Source organism: Podarcis vaucheri (genome assembly GCF_965113315.1).
Source record: "Podarcis vaucheri genome assembly, chromosome: 15".
Lineage (NCBI taxonomy): Eukaryota > Metazoa > Chordata > Lepidosauria > Squamata > Lacertidae > Podarcis > Podarcis vaucheri.
In genome coordinates this window covers 39,667,462-39,674,631 of record NC_138753.1, presented here as the reverse complement: position 1 = coordinate 39,674,631, position 7,170 = coordinate 39,667,462, and positions in this window count along the sequence as shown.

The window sequence follows — 7,170 nt, the reverse complement described above, 5'->3', positions numbered from 1 at the left end:
ATAGTTCTATTGTGCAGACACCCCAAATATTACGCTGAATACTGAAACGGTTGCAAAAATCCGAGTTAAGGACAAAAGGCACAATAAATTTACATAAATCTGTTATTATGGCTGTAATACTGGAGTATTTCTATTGACAAAAAAATATTGTTTTGCAGTAATTATCCTCCAATATTCTGTCCTTAATAGGCCAAATTCTAGGCAGCAGCATGCTTCAACACATTTTGACCCAAATGTCTTCATCAGTGGCCTAAGATAACATCAGAGAAGCAAAGCATGACAAATGGTTTGTTTTTTTAAAAAAACATTAACAGTTCGGCACATCTGGAATAAAAAACAGCCATACATAGTAATCACCAGAAGTAGCTGCTACACACCAGTAATTTTCTATTCACTGTATTGAGGATAATTATTTGGTAAGTTTTAGGATGATTAATGTTGATGCTTGGGGTTTTATTGTTTTATTAAAAAACCCAGTTTATTTATATTTTGTTCTATTAAAAAATACCATTAACAATAGCAGCAAAGAGCAATGATGTACCGGTACCTATTTTTGCATACATTGTAAATTAGCTGTACACTACCCTTGATAATCTTAATACTTTTTGTTACACAACAAGAAAATTTAACTAGTATAACATTCTTTACTTATCCCAAAGATCCATGAGTAGCCAGAATTACATTTTGTCCAAGGAACAAATCCGTACCTTTGACTACAAAAGTCATCCACAGTGTTTACTTGTCTTGTTGCTTTTATGTGTGTAGTCAGTTTTTCCAGTAAATCAATTTGCCAAATCACATTTGTTCATTCCTATAGTCAACCTTCCTCATCTGACTTCCAATTTCATGCTGTCACTTCCCTAGTTGCTGCCAAAAGAAATGACAGCAAGTCTTTGTCAGGGAGATCTCTGTTTTGTCCATCAGAGATAGTTAAAAGTTCCACTGAAGTCTTATTGCAATGCACTGACCTCTCATTTTGCTATATTCTAGTCCCCTCCCCTCAGAAATTTTAAAATAGCCTTACAACTTCACCATGCATGGATGAAATAACCTTTCACGTTACATTATTTTCTCCAAGATAGTTGCTTCCAAATGCATTGGTGTTATGTTGAAACATGCTGCACAGGATTTGGACTATTCATAATAATAATAATAATAATAATAATAATAATAATAATAATAAAACAACAACAACAACAACAACAACAACAACAACAACAACAACAACAAAATAATTTATTAATTGTACCCCACCCATCTGGCTGGGTTTCTTCAGCCACTCTGGGTGGCTTTCAACAAAGATTAAAAATACATTAAAATGTCACACATTAAAAACTTCCCTGAACAGGGCTGCCTTCAGATGTCTTCTAAATGTCAGGTAGTTGTTTATCTCATTGACATCTGGTGGGAGGGCATTCCACAGGGCGGGCACCACTACTGAGAAGGCCCTCTGCCTGGTTCCCTGGAGCTTTGCTTCTCGCAGGGAGGGAACCACCAGAAGGCCCTCGGCGCTTCATCTCAGCGTCCGGGCAGAACGATGGGGGTGGAGACGCTCCTTCAGGTATACTCAGGGTGTATCACTGAGCATTTGTAAATATTATAATTTTGTTGTTGTTTAGTCATTTAGTTGTGTCCGACTCTTCGTGACCCCATGGACCAGAGCACGCCAGGCACTCCTGTCTTCCACTGTCTCCCACAGTTTGGTCAAACTCATGCTGGTAGCTTCGAGAACACTGTCCAACCATCTCGTCCTCTGTCGTCCCCTTCTCCTTGTGCCCTCCATCTTTCCCAACATCAGGGTCTTTTACAGGGAGTCTTCTCTTCTCATGAAGTGGCCAAAGTATTGGAGCCTCAGCTTCACGATCTGTCCTTCCAGGGAGCACTCAGGGCTGATTTCCAATACAGAATTGTATTTATTAATGCCTATCCAAACTTTTCACCCAAAGGAGCCAAGGGAAGCAGTTGCATTTTTAAAATACTTTCCCCCTAACCTGCTTTAATGCTGATTTTGGTTGCTAGGATTTTTTTTGTTTTGTTAAGGACCATTTGTGGCTCAGTCATTTGAATATTGAAACTGCTATGTGAATTACCATCTCTCACAATGTTTTGTGAATTAATTCACTGGAGCCGAGCTGAAACGGGGGAAGGGGCCCCCTCCCTATTGCTCATTTCCCCCCTGGGTTCTAAGAAAGGAAAGGAAAATGTTCACACCCATCATTTGCGGGTGACCCTAGCTTTGAAAGGAAATGCAACCCTGTTGCTGAGACAACCAAAGTGATGCTTTCACCTTGGCTGTGCTGTACGGTGGCAATTAAACTGCCATAGCACACAATGGAAAACAGAGACTCTCAGCCCTGCTGCTTTGACAATGGGGATGAGTTCCTCTCATTACCCCTTTATTCAGCAGCAACCAAGATGCAGAGACAGAGGCACCAGTTAAGGAGATGGATCAAGTCCAGGGCTCTAGGCTGACTACTGGCTGTCAGACAGGAGCCCTCAGAATAATCCTATGAGGGCCAGAGCTCAGATTCTCACAGGTGCCAAGACCGGAGCTCTGAGCATGAGCCGGAGGAACCAGATGCCTCCCACCACACTTCACTAGCCCAGAAGCACAGAGAGCGCACTAGGAGGGAGGCAGTGGAGTGGAAGAGGAGTGTCTGTCTGCTGGCCAGGTCCTTGGCCCTTTAAAGCTCTGCATTTCTCCATGAGGTGGTGGAGCTTGGAGGAGGTAGTCTTGAGACAGAGGGTTAAGCCGCAGGCTGCTCCCAACCTTTGTTGGAGTAACTTGCTCATATGGAGTTATCCATGGTCCTGCAACTTTTGACCAGCCTCACCTCCTTCTCTGTGGGACCCAGCATTGGACTGGAACAGTGACAGTTTCCCCTCCCCTTCTGATTCAGAATGAGAGTAGTACAACTTGTCTTTAGTTTTCCCCAAAGCATTCTTCAAAGTGGATTTTCATATAATAATAGAACCAGAGGAGATCTCAATGGCTGTGTAATCCAACCCTGTGCCAATGCAGGGAATTCATTAGTGCAGCATCTCATATAGGTGAACTCGGTTTCAGAACGTTTAATGAAGGAGAATCCACCACTTTCCAAGGAAGTCTTTCCCCCTGTCAAGCAGCTCATAACATCAGGAAGCTCTTAAAATTGTTAGTCTCTTGTAATTTGAACCCATTGATTTGGATCTTATCCTCTGGAGCAGCAAAAAAACAAAATTGCCCATCTGATATGTGACAACCTGTAATGTGTATGGGTTGCTCGTGAGTAAGTTGCTGCCTCTCCAGGCTTTGTTGCCTTGCTAAACCTTTCAGTCTGGACAGCCCTTCACTTTGTGGCTGCCTCAGTCGCTAGCAGAATCCATCAGTGGGCGTTTCTTAAATATTTTCCAACATAAAAGTTGTTTGACACCCAGTCTCCTCCTACTCTCTCTGCGCGGGAGTCTTCTGCGCAGGGTGGGCTTGGGTAGCGGAGGACCCGTGCTCTCCCCGCTGGTGTCCGGTGAAGAGTCCTGGAGCCCTCTCACCGATTCCCCCATCAGCCCCTCTATATCCCTGGTGTTGCGCTGATTTGCTTCCCCATCTGCAGAGCTGCCTCTCTCCCTGCTGGGCCCTTCTCCAGCATCATTTGAGAGCCTTCCCTCCGCCTCTAGCTCCGATGTCAGTTCCCTGACACAACCCTTCAAATATTTCCAGATAGCTACCATGTTGCATCATAATGGTATCTTCTTGAGGTCAAACATACTCAGTTCTTCCAATGATTCCTCACAGAACTTGGTTCTCAGGTATCTCATCACCTTTGCCACTCTGTTGTAGACTTATTTCCAGTTTGTCAAGTACTTTCTTAAACAGTGGTTCCCAGGACACACCTCACTGGTCTCACTGGTCTTGCCTTACATCCACCTTGAGTTATTTTGTCTGGCTGGATGATGTCCTTGAACTCTGGTATTAATTCTTGCTAATCTGAATGGAGGATAGCGAGAGCTGTGTGTAGGAAATAACCAGTTGCCTAGAAGGGAAAATTTATATTCATCCTTCCACCCACTTTTGCCTCTGAACCTTCCCACCTGTACCAGAGCTGCATATGGTCCTTGGATTGTAGCCCAGTAAGGAAGAAAAGACCACCCACACGGTATACAGAAATAAATATCGACATCCATCTAATGTGTTTTCCCCCCCGCATAACAAACAAAATGAAGCTTAGAGTGAACTGCAGGATGGACAGGAGGGGAGGTGGAAAAGCAGGGTGATTTAATTTCTAAAGCCGTAAACTGTCTTACTCCTAAGAAACATGCCCCTTTGTGTGTGAAGTGTTTAGCGTGGGTGAATCTACCCATCCTGTGAGGACAGCCAAGAATAAACTCTGACAGCCTCTGTGTACCTTCCTAGCTGGAGGCCTGAATTGATTAGCATTCTGGCTTGGATAACAAACCAGGCTTACAGAGAACTTGACTGGGCTTTGCTGACAATTGCAAGTTGCTGTTTTGGAGCTGCTTTGTTTATGCACGGTGAACACCTGGTGTCTATTTGGTATCAGAACTTCAGTTTGCAGCATTGCTTGTCTTGAGAAGCAGGGATATCTCTGTCTTATAGAGTTAATTCATTATAGAATTTAGTCTTTTCCAGAATTTCTGAAAGGAAACATGTGGAGAAAGATCATGCCAGCTGTCTTTGTCCCTTAAATGATTGGTTTAGTATGCACAGAAGCTATGCCTGTTGTATCTCTCTTGCTGTGTAACTGTGGGACTCTGCTTTTGGAAGGAATCTCAGCTGCATACAGCCTGCTTATCTGTAGATTCTCTGCACAGAAAGTTAATTAATGGTGGAGATTGCAGAGACTGCAGGCATGATCTCTTTCTGTCTATTCACTACTGTATATGCATTTTTAGAAGGACTGGAAAAGTAGCCCAAATTGTATCTTCCAGGTGTTGCTGGACTACAACTCCCATTAGCCAGATAATAGTTTGGAAGAGAGTTGAAAGTTGCATTTGTCCACTCCTGATGAAGCAGAACCTGCAGGTAAATTAGGAGGGTGTAAATCTGGTGAATAGTCTGGGGCAGAGGGCAGACATTAGTGAGTCAGGCTCAGGATTCCCTAGAATAAGAGTGGTCAGCCTTTCAGGACCCTGGACAGAGCCCAAGAAGCTTGTAAAACGTTTAACATTTGTGCTAAGCACTTTCTGCCTCTTCTGCTTTTTGACTATGCTTCCACACTGTCAATATTTTGTGGGAGGGATTCAAGCACATACTGGAACTTTAGATTTTCACAATGAGAGAATAAGAAATACGTATTTTAAAAGGCGAAATTGACCCTTGGTGGTTTGGAAAGTGACGAGGAATTACCTTGAAAAGTGTGGGGTGGGGACAAATGATTAATGGGAAAATGAGTTAAGCACTGTACTGGCAAATCAGGGTGAATGTTCATTGTCATATAACCTCTCCATAATAAAATCAGGATGAAGGCTCAATAAGGACCAGTCATAACTTAACCAAAGTGTAACATCATCTTGCCAAAAAAGGTCCATCTAGTAAAAGCTATGGTTTCCCCAGTAGTGATGTATGGAAGTGAGAGCTGGACCACAAAGAAGGCTGATCGCCGAAGAATTGATGCTTTTGAATTATGGTGCTGGAGGAGACTCCTGAGAGTCCCATGGACTGCAAGAAGATCAAACCTCTCCATTCTGAAGGAAATCAGCCCTGAGTGCTCACTAGAAGGACAGATCCTGAAGCTGAGGCTCCAATACTTTGGTCACCTCATAAGAAGAGAAGACTCCCTGGAAAAGACCCTGATGCTGGGATAGATGGAGGGCACAAGGAGAAGGGGACGACAGAGGACGAGATGGTTGGACAGTGTTCTCGAAGCTACCAGCATGAGTTTGACCAAACTGCGGAGGCAGTGGAAGACAGGAGTGCCTGGCGTGCTCTGGCCCAGGGGGTCACGAAGAGTCGGACATGACTAAACGACTAAACAACAACAACCTTGGTGCAAGAAAAACAGGAGGAATACTCAATAAACACCTGAAGGAGCCCGTAAATGGTTTTACCTCTCCCTCCTCATTTTTCCTTTACAACCAACCTGGTTTAATGTCCTTTATTTATTGGTGCTTTATGTTAATATTACATTTATTTTTGTATCTTAAAGGACTGGGTGTATATGACAAAGAACAATCTACTATATTTGTTCCTGCAGCCCTACTTCTTCACAGGGATTGAGTCTTGCTAAAATCAGTGCAACTTGGTTGGGACAAACTTACTTAGGACTGCAGGTATGCTTAGGGATGCTAGGCTGCAATGCCAGAATATAAGCATGTGAGCCTTTTTATTGATGTTAATGGAATGTGGAACACACTTTCTGTCTGGATTCAGTTTTTCAGGGTAAAATGGCAGCAAGCAGTTTCAGGGAGGCAACTTGAATTTTTTTTGTGTTGGGGGGGGTGAAGAAAAGCCCTGCCTCACATAATCACAAGACATAGCACACACACACACAGACACGCGCACCCACCCACCCACCCATCTGAATGGCAGTGCCCTTTAATGGGGGGGCTCAAATATTTTATTGGGGGGGAGGACAAGGGACCTTGGCCCCTAGGAGTTGGCTCCTGTGAGGGAGGCTAAATGGATTTACTGTTTTAACAGAGCAAAATTTTGGTTTCAGCTGTGAAACAAAACCATAAATGGCACACTTTGCACATGCTGCAGATCAGTTCTCAAATCACGGCAATGTCAAAACTGAAGTGGGTGTCCCATCTGCTGATGCTAACAGTGCACCGACAGCAGTCTCATTTCAGTGCCAAGCTAAGACCTGTCTCTTTATGGAGGCATTTGATTCATGCTAACTATCATCTGTATAAGGGTTGCCTAGCAGTTTGGTGATGCGTTGCTTGATGTATTGTGATTTTATGCTGTTATTGTATATTAGGGGTGAGGGCACTTTTTAAGTATGAGGGCTGGATTCCATTAGAGGAGAGCCTTCCAAATTAAAAAAAAGAAGGGAAGGGTTAAGGCTTGCAATATGTTTAAAGAAAGTGGGGGAAGAAGAAAAGTGAGGAATTGGCTGTACCAAATAATGTCAACAACAGCAATGCAACAAATACTATCTTTTGTGAATGGAAAGCAAGGTACAGTGCAGTAGCAGATAGTATTAATGTTTCCCTTTTGCACATATGTGT